Below are 19475 nucleotides of genomic sequence, written 5' to 3'. Positions count from 1 at the left end.
GTGAAAAGAAGGGCCATCTGTACCCCAATGTTTATAGCAGCAATGGCCACGGTCGCCAAACTGTGGAAAGAACCAAGATGCCCTTCAACGGACGAATGGGTAAGGAAGATGTGGTGTATATACACTATGGAGTATTATGCCTCCATCAGAAAGGATGAATACCCAACTTTTGTAGCAACATGGACGGGACTGGAAGAGATTATGCTGAGTGAAGTAAGTCAAATAGAGTCAATTATCATATGGTTTCACTTATTTGTGGAACATAACAAATAGCATGGAGGACATGGGAAGTTAGGAGAAGGAAGTTGGGGGAAAATGGAAGGGGAGGTGAACAAAGAGAGACTATGGACTCTGAAAAACAATCTGAAGGGTTTGAAGAGGTGGGGGGGTGGGAGGTTGGGGGAACCAGGTGGTGGGTATTAGAGAGGGCATGGATTGCATGGAGCTCTGGGTGTGGTGCAAAAACAATGAATACTGTTATGTTGAAAATAAATTTTAAAAATGATTTAAAAAAATAATTTAAAAAAGTATCAAAAAAAATAAAAATAAAAATAAAAGAGAAAGCACCCAAAGTAAGAAAATCATGAATGAAAGAGGAGAGATCAAAACCAATACCAAAAAAAAAAAAAAAATACAAACAAGTAGAAGAACATATTATGAGCAACTATACATCAGCAAATTTGACAATCTGGAAGAAATGGATACATTCCTAGAGAAGTATAAACTACCAAAACTGAACCAGGAAGAAACAGAAAACCTGAACAGACCCATAACCAGTAAGGAGATTGAAGCATTCATTAAAACTCTCCCAACAAACAAGAGCCCACAGCCAGATGGCTTCCCATGGGAATTCTACCAATCATTTAAAGAATTAATTCCTATTCTCCTGAAACTGTTCCAAAAATAGAAATGGAAGAAGAACTTCAAACTCATTTTATGAGGCCAGCACGACCTTGATCCCAAAACCAGACGAAGACCCCATCAAAAAGGAGAATTATAGACCAATATCCTTGACGAACATGGATGCAGAAATTCTCACCAAAATACCAGCCAATAGGATCCAACAGTACATTAAAAGGATTATTCACCATGACCAAGTGGGATTTATTCCCGGGCTGCAAGGTTGGTTCAACATCTGCAAATCAATCAATGTGATACTATACAGTAATAAAAGAAAGAACAAGAAACATATGATACTCTCAATAGATACTGAAAAAGCATTTGACAAAGTACAGCATCCTCTCTTGATCAAGATTCTTCACAGTGTAGGGATAGAAGGTACATATCCAAATATCATAAAACCCATCTGTGAAAAACCCACAGCGAATATCATGCTCAACTGGGGAAAAAATGAGAGCTTTTCCCCTAAGGTCAGGAACACAACAGGGCTGTCCACTATCACCAATGTACTCAACATAGTAGTAGAAGTCATAGCCTCAGCAATCAGACAATAAAAAGAAATAAAAGGGGGGGAAAAAAGAAATAAAAGGCATCCAAATCAGCAAGGAAGTATTCAAACTTTCACTCTTTGCAGACAGTGTGATACTCTATGTAGAGAACCTAAAGACACCACCCAAACATTGCTAGAACTCATACATGAATTCAATAAAGTGGCAGGATACATATCAACATACATATATCTGATGCATTTCCATATACCAATAATGAATAAACATAAGGAGAAATCAAGGAAATGATCTCATTTACAATTGCACCAAAACCCATAACATACATAGGAATAAATTTAACCAAAGAGGTAAGAGATCTGTACTCTGGAAACTATAAAACAGTTATGGAAGAAGTTGAAGAGGACATAGGAACTAAGAAAGCATTCTGTGCTCAGAACAAACATTGTTAAAATATTTAAACTACCGAAAGCAATCTATACATTCAGTACAATCCCTATCAAAATACCATCAGCATTTTTTTACAGAGCTAGAACAATCCTAAATTTGTATGGAAACACAAAGGACCCCTGAATAGCCAAAGCAATGTTGAAAAATAAAAGCAAAGTGGGACATCACAATTCCATATTTCAAGCTATATTACAAAGCTGTAGTCAGAAGACAGTGTGGTACTGGCACAAAAGCAGACACACAGATCAATGGAACAGAATAGAAAACCCGAAAATGGGCCCTCAACCACAGTAACTAATCTTTGACAAAGCAGGAAAGAATATCCAATGGAAAAAAGACAGTCCCTTCCACAAATGGTGTTGGGAAAACTGGACAGCCACATGCAAAAGAATAAAACGGTACCACTTTCCTACACCATGTACAAAAATAAATTCAAAATGGATGAAGGACCTAAATGTGAGACAGGAAACCATTAAAATCCTAGAGGAGAATTCAGGCAGCAAGCTCTTTGATTTTGGTCAAAGAAACTTCTTACTAGACACAGTTCTGGAAGCAAGGGAAACAAAGCAAAAATGAATGATTGTCAACTCATCAAGATAAAAAGCTTCTGCACAGTGAAGGAACCAATCAACAAAACTAAAAGTCAGTCTACAGGATGGGAGAAGATATTTGCAAATGACATATCAGGTAAAGGGCTAGTACCCAAAATCTATAAAGAGCTTATCAAACTCAACACCCAAAAAACAAATAATCTAGTTAAGAAATGGGTAGAAGTTTACATGAACAGACATTTCTCCAAAAAAGACATCCAGATGACTAAGAGACACATGAAAAGATGCTCAACATCATTTGTCATCGGGGAAATATAAATCAAAACTACAATGAGATAGCACTTCACATCAGTCAGAATGGCTAAATTTAACAAGTTAGGAAACAACAGGTGTTGGCAAGGATACAGAGAAAGGGAAACTGTCTTACACTGCTGGTGGGGGTGCAAACTGGTGCAGCCACTCTGGAAAACAGTATGGAGTTTCTTCAAAAAGTTAAACTACAACTATCTGTGATGTAGTAGTTGCACTACTAGGTATTTACCGAAAGGATACAAAAATACAGATCTGAAGGATCACATGTATAGATCAACAATAGTGAAAATATAGAAAGAGCCCAAATGTCCATCAACTGATGAATGGATAAAGATGTGATGTATATATCCTAGGGAATATTACTGTCATCAAAAATAATGAAATCTTGCCATTTGTTATCACATGGATAGAGTTAGTCTGTGTTATGGTAAATGAAATAAGTCAGGCAGAGAAAGACAGCTACTATATGATTTCACTTATATATGGAATTTAAGAAAAAAACAAAACAGATGAAATTATGGGAAGAGGAAAAAAAAAAAAAACAGAGGGAAACAAACCATAAGAGACCCTTAGAGTATAAACTGAGGATTGATGGAGGCATGTGGGTGGGTGATGGGCCAAATGGATGCCAGGAATTAAGGAAGACATTTGTGTGGAGCACTGGGTGTTATATGTAAGTGATGAGTCATTCAATTCTATTACTGAATACAATCTTACACTCTATGTTAAGTGAATTCAAATAAAATTTTTAAATACATATATATTATACATACACAGAATTGCAAATGTATTTCATCTTGTGATTTTCTTAATAACATTCTTTTCTATAGACTATTATAAAAATATGGTATATAATACATACAACCTACAAAGTATGAGTTAATTGGCTGTTTATTTATTTATTTATTTATCTATTTCTTTTTCTTTTTTTTTTTTTTTTTTTTGTTCACTTGCTGGTCCACAGCAGGCTGTGTGTAATTAATCTCTTGAAAAGTCAAAAGTTATACATAGGTCTGTGACTGTATTTAGGTTCAGTTCCCCCAAATCCTATGTTGTTCAAGGGTAAACTATAAAGTATGATGGTGGTTGCTAGGGGCTGAAGGGAGAAGAAAATGCGCAGCTGATATTTAATGAGTATAGAATACTAATTGTGTAAGATGAAAAGTTCTGGAGATAAGTTTCACAATGATGTGAATAAACTTAACACGATTGGACTGCACACTTAAAAATTATTGAGATGGGAAGGAGTCCAAGGTGTCAGAGGAGTAGGAGACCTTAATGTCATCTGGTCCCAAGAATTCAGCTAAATAGCTATCAAATCATTCTGAACACTTGTGAACTCTAAGAAAAGAATAGCTGCAACCCTACAAACAGAAAAGTGGCCACTTTCTGCAATGTAGGAGGTGCTAGAAGTGAATCTGAGGAATATGGGAAGACAACCTGTGGGAGAGGGAGCCTCCATAAGCCAGCTACTGGAAAGTGATATAGCAGTGGATTGCAAAATCAGAACTTTTAGAAGTCTACTCTGGTGAGGGACATCACTCAGGTGGCTAAGCAGGGGTGGAACCCTTGCTGGGACAGTGTGGTCTCAGGATCCTCAGGGTCACAGGAAGACCAGGGGTGCATGAGTATGGCAGAACTCCCAGGCATCAGAGCAGGGAAGGTGGCTGCAAACAATAAGTCCACAAATGCACTCTGAGCTTGGGTTTTCCATAAACCATGACCTGCATCAAGTCAGGCAACTGCTTTCCAAGCAGGGAAAAGGCAGAATCTGGGAGAATTCCCTTCCGCCCCAGGAGGAGCAGTGCAGGAGTACATCTCAGGCATCTGCAGGGTTTGGTGATGTGAAATGGGGTTGTGTGCCTGAGACAGAAATTCTTGGTCACAGGCCGGGTAAGCACGGAGTGCAGACAGAGACCAGGGAGAAAGGGGTGATTGACTGCTTTTCTCAGAGTGTGCACTGAGGAGTGGGGCCCTATGCACTTGGCTCTAGGACCAGAGATTGGGAGACCACCATTTTCATTCTCATCCTCTAAAGCTATACGGAAAGACTTCAGGGAACAAAAACACATAGAACAAACTGGAGCAGATTATTTAGCCTGGCCCCCTGACAAAGGCAGTACAATTCCACCTGGGGCAAAAATACTTGAGAACTAAAGCAACAGTCCCCTCCCTCAGATCAGCAAAAACATTCAGCCAAGACTAAGTTTACTAATCAATGAGAACTGTAAAATTCCAGTGCTAGGGGATTACAGCACATAGAATTCATGGATTTTCCCCCATGATATTTTTCTTTCAACTTTAACTTTTTTAAACTTTTTTTCTTTTTCCAACCAATATTATTATATCAAGTCTTTTTAAAAAAATTTTTATTTTCATTTTTACAGTTACTTTCTATCCCTTCATTGTATTTAATTCTATTTTGTATTATATTGTTTCTTTACAATTTTGAGATAAAGTTTCTTCTATCAGACAAAAATACACCCAAAATTCTAGTGTATGTCTCTGTTCCATTGACCTGTCTGCTCATGTTCTCTCTTTTTTTTTATTCTTCCTTTATTTTTTTGGTGTGGTTTTTTTGTTGTTTTGTTAAAGTCCTTTTTAATTTTCATGTTTTCAATGTATTAGTTTTATTTTTATTTTTGCATATATGTTTTTCTTTCTTTACAATTTTGAGATGTAGTTTCTTCTAACAAACTGATCAAAATACACTCAGAAGATAGTGTATTGCTCTATTCTGTGCACTTGTCTGTTTATATCTATTCCTTTTTTTTTTCCATTCCCTTTTTTTCATTGTGCATTTTTTTCTCTTTTGTTTTCCTTGTCTTTTAATTTTCATTTTTACAATTATTTCTTTCCTTTCATTGTATTTAATTTTATTTTTGTACATATATAAGCTTTACTTCCTTTACAATTTTGGGATCCAGTTTTCTAAAAAATAGACCAAAATAAACAAAGAATCCAGTGTATTGCTCTATTCCACTCATCAGTCTGATTATATTCTCCTTTTTTTTTTTTTCCTTTTTTCAGTTTTTGGTTTCAGAACTCTTCTGATTTGTTTGGTCTGTATTTCTCTGGGGTCATTGTTGCCATTTTAGTATTTTGTTCTCTTGCTCATCTATTCTTCTCTCAACAGAATGACAACACGGAAAAATACTGACTGTCAGAGACCTAATCAGTACGGACATATGTAAGATGTTGGAACTAGATTTCAGAATAATAATTATAAAGATACTAGCTGAGCTTGAAAAAAGCATAGAACACCCTAGAAAATCCCCTTCCAGAGAAATAAAAGAACTAAAATCTTTAACCAGGCCAAAATAAAAAAAAAAAAGGCTATTAATGAATTACAATAAAAAATGGAAACTCTAACTGCTAGGATAAATGAGGCAGAAGAGAGAATTAATGATATATGGAAAAAAGGACGGAGAATAAAGAAGCTGAGAAAAAGAGAGATAAACAACTACTGGATCATGAGGGGAGAATTCAAGAGATATAGCAAAATAATATTAGAAAAATTGGGATACACAGAGAGGAGGAAAGAGAGAGAGGCACAAGGTATATTAGAGAAAATTATAGCAGAGAATTTCCCTAATCTGGGAAGGAAACAGGCAACCAAGTCCAGGAGCACAGACAACCCCCCTCAAAATCAATAAATATAGGTCAACACCCCAACATATAATACTGAAACTTGCAAATCTTAGAGACAAAGAGAAAATCCTGAAACTAGCTGGGGACAAGAGGTCTATAACTTACAAGGGTAGAAACACTGGATTAGCAGCAGACCTATCCACAGAGACCTGGCCAGCAAGAAAGAACTGGCATGATATATATTCAGGGTGCTAAATGAGAAAAATATGCAGCTATTTCCAGCTATTATCCAGCTAGGCTGTCACTGAAAACAGAGGAGTGATGAGAAACTTCTAGGACAAACAGAAACTAAAAGAATTAATGATCACCAAACCAGCCTTACAAGAAATATTAAAAGGGATCCTCTAAGCAAAGAAAGAGCCCAAAGCCAACATAGACCAGAAAGGAACAGAGATAATATACAGAAGCAGTCACTTTACAGGTAATAAAATGGTACTAAATTCATCTTTCACTAGTTACTCTGAATGCAAAGGGGCTAAATGCCTCAGTCAAAAGACATGGGGTATCAGATAGGATCAAAAAGTAAGTCCCATCAATATGCTGTCTGTAGGAGACTCATTTTAGACCCCAAGACACCTCCATATTTAAAGTGAGGGGGTGGAAAAACAATTTACCTTGCTAATGGACATCAAAAGAAAGCTGGGGTGGCAATCCTTATATCAGATAAATTGTGTTTTAAACCAAAGACCATAGGTTAGAGATGTAGTAAAACACTATATCATTCTTAAAGTCTCTATCCAACAAAAAGATAAAACAATTGTAAATATTTATGTCCCTAACGTGGGAGCAGCCTATTATATAAACCAATTAATAACAAAACCAAAGAAACACATCAATAGCAATACAATAATAGTAGGGGACATTAACAACTCCCTCGCTGCAATGGACAAATCATTTAAGCAGCAGATCAACAAGGAAATAAGGGCTTTGAATGACACATTGGACCAGATGGACTTTAGATATATTCAGACTATTCCATGCTAAAGCAACAGAATACACAGTCTTCTTGAATGCACATGGAACATTCTCCAGAATAGATCATATAGTGGGTCACAAATTGGATTTCAAATGGTACCAAAAGACTGGGATCATTCCCCACATATTTTCAGACCACAATGCTTTGAAACTAGAATTCAGTCACAAGAGAAAATTTGGCTAGAATTCAAATACATGGAGGCTAAAGACCACCCTCGAAAGTATGAATGGGTCAACCAGGAAATTAAAGAAGAATTAAAAACATTCATGGAAACAAGTGAAAATGAAAACACAACTATTCATAATCTTTGGGATGCAAAGGCAGTCATAAAAGGAAGGTATATAGCAGTAAAAGTCTTTCTCAAGAAACAAGGTCTCAAATACACAACCTAATGCTACACCTACCTAAAGGAGATGGAAAAAGAACAGCAAATAAAGCCTAAACTTAGCAGGAGAGGAAAAATAATAATGATTAGGGTAGAAATCAATGAAAACGAAACCAAAATAGCAAAGAGAAATTCAAAAAATTTGCAGGATATAAAACCAATGCCTGAAATTAGTTACATTTCTATACATTAACAATGAGACAGAAGAAAGAGAAATTAAAGAGTCTATCCCATTTACAATTGCACCCAAAACCATAAGATAGCTAGGAATAAACCTAACCAAAGAAGCAAAGGATCTGTACTCAGAAAGTGACAGAACACTCAGGAAAAAAAAATGATGAAAAATGCTCCATATTCATGGGTTGGAAGAACAAATATTGTTAAAATGTCTGTGCTATCTTGAGCAATCTATATACTCAAGCCAACCCCTATCAAAATACCATCAACTTTTTTCACAGAGCTGGAACAAATAATCATAAAATTTTTGTGGAGCCTGTAAAGACCTCATATAGACAAAACAATGCTGAAAAAGAAACCCAAAACTTGTGGCATCACAATTCTGGACTTAAAGCTCTATTACAAATCTGTAAGCATCAAGACATTATGGTACTGGCACAAAAACAAACACATAGATCAATGGAACAGAGTAGAAAACCCAGAAATGGGCCATCAACTCTATGGTCAACCAATCTTTGACAAGGCAGGAAAGAATATCCAATGGAAAAAAGATAGTCCCTTCAATAAACGGTGCCAGGAAAATTGGACAGCCACATGCAGAAGAATGGAACTGGACCAATCCCCTACACATACATAAAACAAGACTCAAAATGGATGAAAGACCTAACTGTGAGAGAGTAATCTGTCAAAATCCGAGAGGAGAACACAGGCAGCAAGCATGTTGGCTTCAGCTGCAGCAAATTCTTGCTAGACATGTCTCCAAAGGCAAGGGCAACAAAACAAAAAATGAACTCTTGAGACTTTAGCAAGATAAAATGCTTTCGCACAGCAAGAGAAACAGTCAGCAAAGGCAACCCACAGAATGGGAGAAGATATTAGTAAATGACATAATAAATAAATGGGTAGTATTCAAAATCTATAAAGAACTTAGAAAACTCAACACCAAAAGAATGAATAATCCAATTAAGAAATGGGCAAAAGAAATGAACAGACATTTCTGCAAAGAAGACATACAAATGGCCAACAGACACATGAAAAAGTACTCCACAGCAGTTGGCATGGCAGTTCCTCAAAAATTGAAATTGGAGCTATCCTACAACACAACAATTGCACTACTGTGTATTTACCCCAAAGATACAAAGGTAGTGATCTGAAGGGGAACTGTACCCTGTTTATAGCAGCAATGTCCACAATAACTAAACCATGGAAAGAACCCAGATGTCCATTGACACATGAATGGATAAAGAAGATATGATATATATATATAACTCAGCCACCAAAAAAAAAAAAGAAAGAAAGAAAAAAAAAAAAGAAATCTTACCATTTGCAATAACGTTAATAGAACTAGAGGGTATTATGCTAGGCCAAATAAGTCAATGAGAGAAAGACAATTATCACTGATATGTGTAATTTACAAAACAGAGGATCATAGGGGAAGAGAGTAAAAAATAAAACAAGATAAAATCAGACAGGGAGACAAACCATAAGAGACTCAGTCATAGGAAACAAACCAAGGGTTGCTGGAGGGGAGACGGGTGGAGGGATGAGGTAACTGCGTGATGGACATTAAAGAGGGCATGTGAGGAGGAGTCAAGATGGCAGAGAAGTAGCAGGCTGAGACTACTTCAGGTAGCGGGAGATCAGCTAGATAGTTTATCTAAAGATTGCAAACACCTACAAATCCAACGGGAGATCGAAGAGAAGAACAGCAATTCTGGAAACAGAAAATCAACCACTTTCTGAAAGGTAGGACTGGCGAAGAAGTGAATCCAAAGCCACGGGAAGATAGACCGCGGGGGGAGGGGCTGGCTCCCGGCAAGCAGCGGAGCAATGGAGCACAAAATCAGGACTTTTAAAAGGCTGTTCCGCTGAGGGACATCGCTCCAGAGGCTTAACCGGGGTGAAGCCCACGCGGGGTCAGCGTGGCCTCGGGTACCGCAGGGTCACAGAAGTATCAGGGCTGTCTGAGTGTCGCAGAGCTTACAGGTATTAGAACGGGGAAGCCGGCTACAGAGACAGAGCCAAGGAGTGAACTCTAAGCTCAGGGTTACCTTGAACCGGTCGCAGGCTCGGTCAGCTCGGAGCGCGGCTGGAGACCAGGGTAACAGGAGTAATCGGGCGCTGTTCTCTGAGGGCGCACTGAGGAGGGGGGCCCCGGGCTCTCAGCTCCTCTGGGCCAGAGACTGGGAGGCCGCCATCTTCATTCCCGTCCTCCGGAACTCTACGGAAAGCGCTCAGGGAACAAAAGCTCCCGAAAGCAAACCCGAGCGGATTACTCAGCCCAGCCCCTGGTAAGGGAGGTGCAACTCTGCCTGGGGCAAAGACACTTGAGAATCACTACAACAGGCCCCTCCCCCAGAAGATCAACAAGAAATCCAGCCAAGACCAAGTTCACCTACCAAGGAGTGCAGTTTCAATACCAAGGAGAGCAGCGGAATTCCGGAGGAGGAGGAAGCAAAGCATGGAACTCATGGCTTCCTCCCCATGATTCTTTAGCCTTGCAGTTAATTTAATTTTTTTTTCTTTTTCAATTTTTTTTCTCTTCTTCTGCTAAATTTTTTTAAACTTTTACCCTTTTCTTTTTTGACGTTTTTAAACTAGTTTATCGAATATATATATATATTTTTTCCCTTTTTATATTTTTTCTTTATTCGTTTTCTTCTTTTAATTGTTTCATTGTTTTTTTCTTTCTGAATCTCTTTTTATCCCCTTTCTCCCTCCTCACGATATGGGAACTCTTCTGATTTGGTTAAAGCATACTTTCCTGAGGTTGTTGCCACCCTTTTAGTGTTTTACTTGCTCCTTCATATACTCTTATCTGGACAAAATGACACGGCGAAAAAATTCACCACAAAAAAAAATAGAAATCAGTCTGTTCAAATTTTCTCTCTTCCTGATTTAGTTTTGGGAGATTATATGTTTCTAGGAACTTATCCGTTTCTTCTGGGTTGTCCAATTTTTTGACATATAATTTTTCATAATATTCTCATAATTCTTTGTATTTCTGTGGTGTTGGTTGTTATTTCTCCTCCATTTCTAATTTTACTTGAGTTCACTCTCTTTTTTTTCCTGATGAGCATGGAAAAATTTGTCTATCTCTTCAAGGATCCAGCTTGGGGGAGTGTCTCTATTTTATTTATTTCCACTATAGAATTTTTTTTTTTCTCCTAGTAGTTTTGGGCTTTGTTTTTCTAGTTCCTTAGGTAAATGGCTATGTTGTTTATCTGGGTGTTCAAACACAAAATATGTAAGGAACTTATACAACTCAACACGCAACCCTCCCTCTGAAAATACACTGGATTTTTAAATGGGCAGAAGACTTGAATAGACATTCTTCAAAGAAAACATCTACATGGCAGATACATGAAAGGATGTTCAACATCTCTAATCATCAGGGAAATGCACATCAAAACCTCAATGAGATATATCATCTCACACTAGTCAGAATAGCTAGTAACAGAGAGACAAGAAATAACAAGTGTTGGTGAGGATGTGGAGAAAAGGAACCCCTTGTGCTCTGCTGGTGAGAATGTAAATTGATGTAATCACTGCAGAAGACAGTTAGGAGGCTCTTCAAAAAATTAAAAATAGAAATATCATACTATCCAGTAATTGCACTACTGGGTACTTAACCAAAGAAAATGAAAACACTAATACAAAAAGATATATGTACCCCTATATTTACTGCAGCATCATTTACAATAGTGAAGGTATAGAAGCAACCTTAGTGTCTACCGATAGGTGATGGGATAAAGATTTGGTGTGTACACCACACACACACACACACACACACACACACACACCCCAAAGGAATATTACTCAGCAAGAAAAAAAGAATAAGATCTTGTCATTTGCAACAACAAGGATAAAGCTAGAGGGTATTAGGCTTAATCAATTAAGTCTGACAGATGGCATATTATATTCATATATATATATTCTTCTATATCCACTTATCAGTTGATAGACACTTGGGCTGTTTCCATAACTTGGCTATTGTTGATAATGCTGTTATAAACATTGGGATGCATGCAGCTGGACAGTATTATGCTAAGTGAAGTAAGTCAGTGAGAGAAAGACAAATACTACATGATGTCACTCATATGTAGAATTTAAGAAACAAAACAAACAAGCAGAGGGGGGAAAAAAAGCAGCCAACCAAGAAATAGGCTCTTAACTATACAGAACAAACTGATGGCTACCAGAAAGAAGGTGGGAGGGGAAGTGGGTTAAATAGGTGATGGGGATTAAAGAGTCTACTTGTGTTGAGTACTCGGTATTATATGGAAGTGTTGAATCACTATTGTGTACCTGAAACTAATATTTCACTGTATGTTAAGTAACTGGAATTTAAATAAAAAATTTTTAAAAAGAAAAAATAATAAGTCTGACAGAGAAAGACAGATACCATAGAATTTCATTTATATGTGGAATTTAAGAAACAAAACACATGAAAAGAAAAAAAAGGAAAAAAAAAGAGACTCCTAAATATAGAGAGCAAACTGGTGGTTGCCAGAAGGGGTGAGTGGATGGATGGCTGAAACAGATAAAAAGGATATTAAGAAAGAAAACTTCTAAGTTATGAAATGAACAAGTCATGGAGATAAAAAGCACAGCATAGGAATATGGTTAATATTATTGGAATAACAATTCATGGTGGGCAAATAGTGACTATACCTAATGTGGTGATCATTGAATAAAATAGAGAATTGTTTTGTTTTGTTTTGTTTTGTTTTGTTTTTAGGTTAGGCTCCATGCTCAAGAGTTGCATGCTGTACCAACTGAGCCAGCTAAAGTGCCCCTAGAATTGTTGAATCAATATGTTTTTCACAAAATATAATGTATTTCAATTACATTTCGATAATTTAAAAAACTGTTAAAATGGTTGTTTTATTCATATGTTTTTATACCACAATTTAAGAGAAAAACTACCTAAAAATGGATCAAATGATCAAGATGCATATTGACAATGTTATTCATATAAAATATTTTAATTGCAAAGTACTAAACACTACCTAAATGTACAAGCATGGGAAATTGATTAAATAAACTGTGATATATGCCATAAATTATAGTAATATTAACTATGATATACACTGTGATACAAACTGTTTTTCATGGAAATGTAAAAGGAATGAAGAAGATCTCAGTAAACTGACTTGAAGAGATTTCTAGGAGATAATGTTAAGTGGAAAAGAAATACTTGAAAGATAGAATATCTAATATGCTGCCTTTGGGGAAAGAAATAAGGATACATAAGAAGAAAAATAGAGAGATAGTTACCTTTACAAAATGGAACACTGGAAAGATAAACCAGAAAACAAAGCAGTTACTCATAAAATCTTGCTGAGGGTCCTTAGGTAAAACATAATGAACAGGCTATGACCCATTGAGTTTTCAAAACTCATGTTGAAGGACAAAAAATGTAGAGCCCTCTGGATTACCTTGCCCAGCATCCAAGGAGACTTCACAGACTTGGGTAGTTCACCTTCACCATATTGTCAAATTTAGTGAAAGACAGTGTTACTTTGTTAAGTGCATCATGACAGACCCACTCATTCCGAGTGCCCTGACAGTGATTATTTTGCTCCAGGGGGAGGAGGTAGAGGGTAAGGAATAAAATAGTGTATAAAAACCCAAGACCTTCTCCTTCAGCTAGCTACTATTTGGTCTCTAAGTGGTATAATCCACTCAAGATGAGTACTCTGGCACTGAAAATCTTGTTTGGTGAACCCTAATGGAAACTATGGATTTTGGATGATTGTGATTTTTTCAATGTAGTACACCAGCTATAAAAAATATGCCACTTTTATCACTGATAAGTGATGTTGAAAACTTGGGAGGTGAAGGGCACCTGGGTGGTTCACTCAGTTAAGTGTCTGACTCTTGATTGTGGCTCAGTACATGATTTCAGGGCTGTGGGACTGAGTCCCATGCTGTGCTCTACGCTGAGGTGAACATGGACCCTGTTCAGGATTCTCTCTCTCCATCTCCCTCTGACCCTCCTTCCATGCTTATGTGTGTGCTCATGCTCTCTCTGAAAAGAAGGAAGGAAGAAAGGAAAGAAGGGGAGGAAAGGGAGGAAGGAGAAGCAGGAAGGAAGGAATGAAGGGAAAATGAGAGAGAAAATTAGGGAGGTTATGCATATGTGAGGGAAGTGGGTATATGGAAAATATCTGTACCTGTGCTTTTAACCTAAAATTTCTCTTTAAAAATTATCTTTGACAACCTGAATAGACCTATATCTAGAAACGAGATTGAAGCAGTGATCAAAAACCTCCCAAAAAACAAGAGCCCAGGACCTGATGGATTCCCTGGGGAATTCTACTAAACTTTCAAAGAAGAAATAACACTGATTCTCCTGAAGCTGTTTCAAAAAATTGAAGCAGAAGGAAAACTTCCAGACTCTTTCTATGAAGCCAGCATTACCCTGATCCCCAAACCAGGCAAAGACCCTACCAAAAAGAATTTCAGACCAATATCACTGAAGAATATGGATGCTAAGATTCTCAACAAGATCCTAGCAAACGGGATCGAACAGCACATTAAAAAGATTATCCACCATGACCAGGTGGGATTCATTCCTGGGCTACAAGGATGGTTTAACATTTGCAAATCAATCAATGTGATAGAACAAATTAATAAGAGAAGAGAGAAGAACCACATGGTCCTCTCAATTGATGCAGAAAAAGCATTTGACAAAATCCAACATCTGTTCCTGATTAAAATGCTTCAAACTATAGGGATAGAGGGAACATTCCTGAACCTCATAAAATCTATCTATGAAAGACCCACAGCAAATATCACCCTCAATGGGAAAAAGCTTGCAGCCTTCCCGCTGAGATCAGGAACATGACAAGGATGCCCACTCTCACCACTCTTATTCAACATAGTATTAGAAGTCTTGGCAACAGCAATCAGACAACAAAGAGAACTTAAAGGTATCCAAATTGGCAAGGAAGAAGTCAAACTCTCTCTCTTTGCAGAAGACATGATTCTTTATATGGAAAACCCAAAAGACTCCACCCCCAAACTACTAGAACTCATACAGCAATTCAGTAACGAGGCAGGACACAAAGTCAATGTACAGAAATCAGTGGCTTTCTTATACACTAACAATGAAAATACAGAAAGGAAAATTAGAGAATCGATTCCATTTACTATAGCACCAAGAACCATAAGATACCTGGGAATAAACCTAACCAAAGAGGTAAAGGATCTGTACTCGAGGAACTACAGAACACTCATAAAAGAAATAGAAGAAGACACAAAAAGATGGAAGACCATTCCATGCTCTTGGATCGGAAGAATAAACATTGTTAAAATGTCTATACTGCCTAGAGCCATCTATACTTTTAATGCCATTCCGATCAAAATTCCACCGTATTTTTCAAAGAGCTGGAGCAAATAATCCTAAAATTTGTATGGAACCAGAGGAGACCCCGAATCGCTAAGGAAATGTTGAAAAACAAAAATCAAACTAGGGGCATCACATTACCTGATTTCAAGGTTTACTACAAAGCTGTGATCACCAAGACAGCATGGTACTGGCATAAAAACAGACACATAGACCAGTGGAACAGAGTAGAAAGCCCAGATATGGACCCTCAACTCTATGGTCAAATAATCTTCGACAAAACAGGAAAAAATATACAGTGGAAAAAAGACAGTCTCTTCAATAAATGGTGCTATAGAACCATTCAATAAATATAGCTGTAGAAGAATGAAACTCGACCATTCTCTTACACCGTACACAAAAATAAACTCAAAATGGATAAAAGACCTCAACGTGAGACAAGAATCCATCAGAATCCTAGAGGAGAACATAGGCAGTAATCTCTTTGATATCAGCCACAGCAACTTCTTTCAAAATATGTCTCCAAAGGCAAAGGAAACAAAAGCCAAAATAAACTTTTGGGACTTCATCAAAATCAAAAGCTTCTGCACAGCAAAGGAAACAGTCAACAAAACAAAGAGGCAACCCACAGAATGGGAGAAGATATTTACAAATGACAGTACAGACAAAAGGTTGATATCCAGGATCTATAAAGAACTCCTCAAACTCAACACACACAAAACAGACAATCATATCAAAAAATGGGCAGAAGATATGAACAGGCACTTCTCCAATGAAGACATACAAATGGCTCTCAGACACATGAAAAAATGTTCATCATCACTAGCCATCAGGGAGATTCAAATTAAAACCACATTGAGATACCACCTTACACCAGTTAGAATGGCCAAAATTAGCAAGACAGGAAACAACATGCGTTGGAGGGGATGTGGAGAAAGGGGAACCCTCTTACACTGTTGGTGGGAATGCAAGTTGGTGCAGCCACTTTGGAGAACAGTGTGGAGATGCCTCAAGAAATTAAAAGTAGAGCTTCCCTATGACCCTGCCATTGCACTACTGGGTATTTACCCCAAAGATACAGATGTAGTGAAAAGAAGGGCCATCTGTACCCCAATGTTTATAGCAGCAATGGCCACGGTCGCCAGTCTGTGGAAAGAACCAAGATGCCCTTCAACGGACGAATGGATAAGGAAGATGTGGTCCATATACACTATGGAGTATTATGCCTCCATCAGAAAGGATGAATACCCAACTTTTGTAGCAACATGGGCAGTACTGGAAGAGATTATGCTGAGTGAAATAAGTCAAGCAGAGAGAGTCAAAAATTATCTTTAAAAAACAAAAGCTTGTTTGGACCAAACCTACAGCCATCTTCCTAGTGCAGATGATCCATCCTGATGGTCCCTCGGTTCAACAGTGACGAGTGAGAACAGTGCACAATGAGATTGTTAAACACACTCAGATTTCTAGGTTCTTTCATGCCACACTTGCTAGTATCAAGTTCATTTAAACCTATTTATAGGTCAGATCAATGGCTCATCACACAATCTGGATCTTAACTGATAAATTTCTAGACATGAAAAATTGGCTACTGCTATATTGACATGCAGAGAAAATGACTTAAAAATTGTAATTGACTATCCACTCCTGAGTCATCTGTTTAAGGGCTTTTCTGAGAGTAGTTACTCAACAGTAGGTCTCAAGATGTCGATTATAGACTCTCCACTAATGACCACCTGGACAAGTGGAAGCCCATAGGAATCCCAGGATAGTACCATTAGAGTCAGATGGTGATGACACTTAACACTAACACAAGGGCCCTTCTCTCTATATCTCCCAGTGGATTTTGAGAAAAATCGGAGAATCTGCCTAGTTTTACCAACTTCTAGTTGGTATCTAGCTCCTCAGTGATACTATGGTCAGAGTTAAATAGAGTTGGGTTTGCACCCTTGGACCATTTGAAAACTGGTGGTAGCTGACATGTATCTTCAGTCTTAGCCACAAGAATAGGATACAAACAAACTCTTTTTAGTACATTAGTTTTTCTAGTACTATGTGCTAAGTAATTTTGAAACAAATTTAGAAGTATTACAGGATTAAGCAAATAAGTGTGTTGATGTTACTCAAGATTATTCTTTATACTACAAAAGAAAGGACACATGCATATAAAACAGAGGAAGGCAAGAACAGGCTGCAAGGAGATGGACTGGAACGAAACATGTCTATAAAGAACTTATTATTTCTTTTTTAAAAAAAATTATTTATTTGAAAGAGAGATGAGTGAAAGAGAGACCATGAGCAGGGTGGGGGAGAGAAGCAGACTCCCCTGCTGAGCAGGAAGACTGATTCTCGATCCCAGGATTCTGCAATTGATCTGAGCCAAAGGCAGTCGCTTAACCACTGAGCCACTCAGGCACTCAAGAACTTATTATTTCTAAATATGTGTGTGTGTGTGTGTGTGTGTGTGTGTGTGTGTGTGTGTGTATGCCTCACTATATGTGTGTGTGGGGATAGATGATGATGATAGACAAATTTTATATTTTATATATATATGTATATATACACATGCGTGCACGCGTGCGCACACACACACACACACACACACGCCTCATAAGAGAAAGCTGCCTTCTCCACACCTGATATCCAGGGCAATCTCCGGAAGGAGTTGTTGTCAAGGATTCATGTCCCTCTGGGCTGTGCATATTCTTACACATTCTGCATACCTACCCTAGGCACCTGCATTCAGAAGGCTCTTTATGAAAGGTGAATGGCCTTAGCTGAGACATTATTCAAGTACCTCTACCAAAACCAACTTATTAGGTAACTTGAAGATGTATTTATCCATCCTTAGTATTTTTTTCCTCCTCGACTTTCCACCCCTTCTTTCCCTGGTCCCAAGTTCCATAAAACAGCTACTTAACAACACTTTCTCAATTGAGAAGATAGATGGGCTCTCTACCAAGAAGCCCAAGAAAAGTTATATGCCACTGAGGGTGCAAGAGGATTTTCCCTAGGGTCTGCAGTGATAGCCCTATGATTAATATTAGGTTATATTTCCTATACATGTTCTAATAAATCTTGAGATGAATGAAAAACCCTGCCCACTTTAAGCCCTAATGTTCAGTTTTTAAACATAAACAAATATAAACAAAACTATATATCAGGCCAAGGGCTCTATGTCCTTATCAGAGAAAGAAGGCCCTATACCAAAGTCAGAGTTCAAGTGAACATGGAGAAGAATTACATTTGGGATTTTGGATACCGGCACAAAAGTATCTATGATCTACACAATCTATGATATCAGAAAGAGGGGAAAATAATAATCCTTTCTGGCTTAGAGTATGAAGCCAAGACCAGACTCTTATCCAGACTCGCCTATGTGTAGAACCAATGGGCCAACACAGACAGACCTCTATTGGCATGGTGCTCACTACTGAGTGCACTACTGGTATAAATATATTGTCTATGTTAACCTCTGTTTTCCTTGAAAGGAACTTTTTCAGTTAAGACTTAGTGGGATATGTAGAAGGATATGTGTACCAACTCATCTATCAGCCTCTAGTGCTTTTGCCTCTCAAATATAACTTCCTGAGGGGGAAAAAAATACCTGCTATCATTTTGTGCTTCGGGAAGACAAAATTCCCCCAAATGACCTACGTACAAGGTTTTGGGTTTCTGGAATCTCAATTAATTATAGGTAGTTTAATGCTGCAGTGCAGCCTTGACGCCAGTAGTGCCCAACATTATGACTGTCACAGAGGCTGTCTTCCAAGATGAGGGAATTTGGTATGCAGCAACTGACATCACAAATGCCCTTTTCAATACTGCTTTCAGTTTACCCTTATGTGGACTGGGCTGCAATACACCATTACTGATCTTCCAGAGGAGTCCTTAAATTCCCTCTCTGACATAAAGGTCATCAGATCCATAACCTGGAAAAAAGTCCCATTACCAGAGAGAGGGACAACTAACCTTCCTATTAATGACATCATCCAAATGGAGCCAGAAAAAGGCACCAGCAAATAAGGATTGGACACCACATTAATCTGGACATGATACAAGGACCTGAAACCTAAGTGAAATTCCAGGGCATCATATGGGAAGGGCCACAATGTCTTACTTGAGAGTAGACAATTTCCAAGCTTTTGGCTTTCTCTGGCCCAATAAATGCAAGGAGTCTCAACAATTACTGGTACTATTTGTCTACTGGTGA

The sequence above is a fragment of the Lontra canadensis genome, unplaced genomic scaffold, assembly GCF_010015895.1.
Source record: "Lontra canadensis isolate GAN:19392208 unplaced genomic scaffold, GSC_riverotter_1.0 scaffold100, whole genome shotgun sequence".
Classification (NCBI taxonomy): domain Eukaryota; kingdom Metazoa; phylum Chordata; class Mammalia; order Carnivora; family Mustelidae; genus Lontra; species Lontra canadensis.
Note: the sequence above shows the minus strand (reverse complement) of the source record.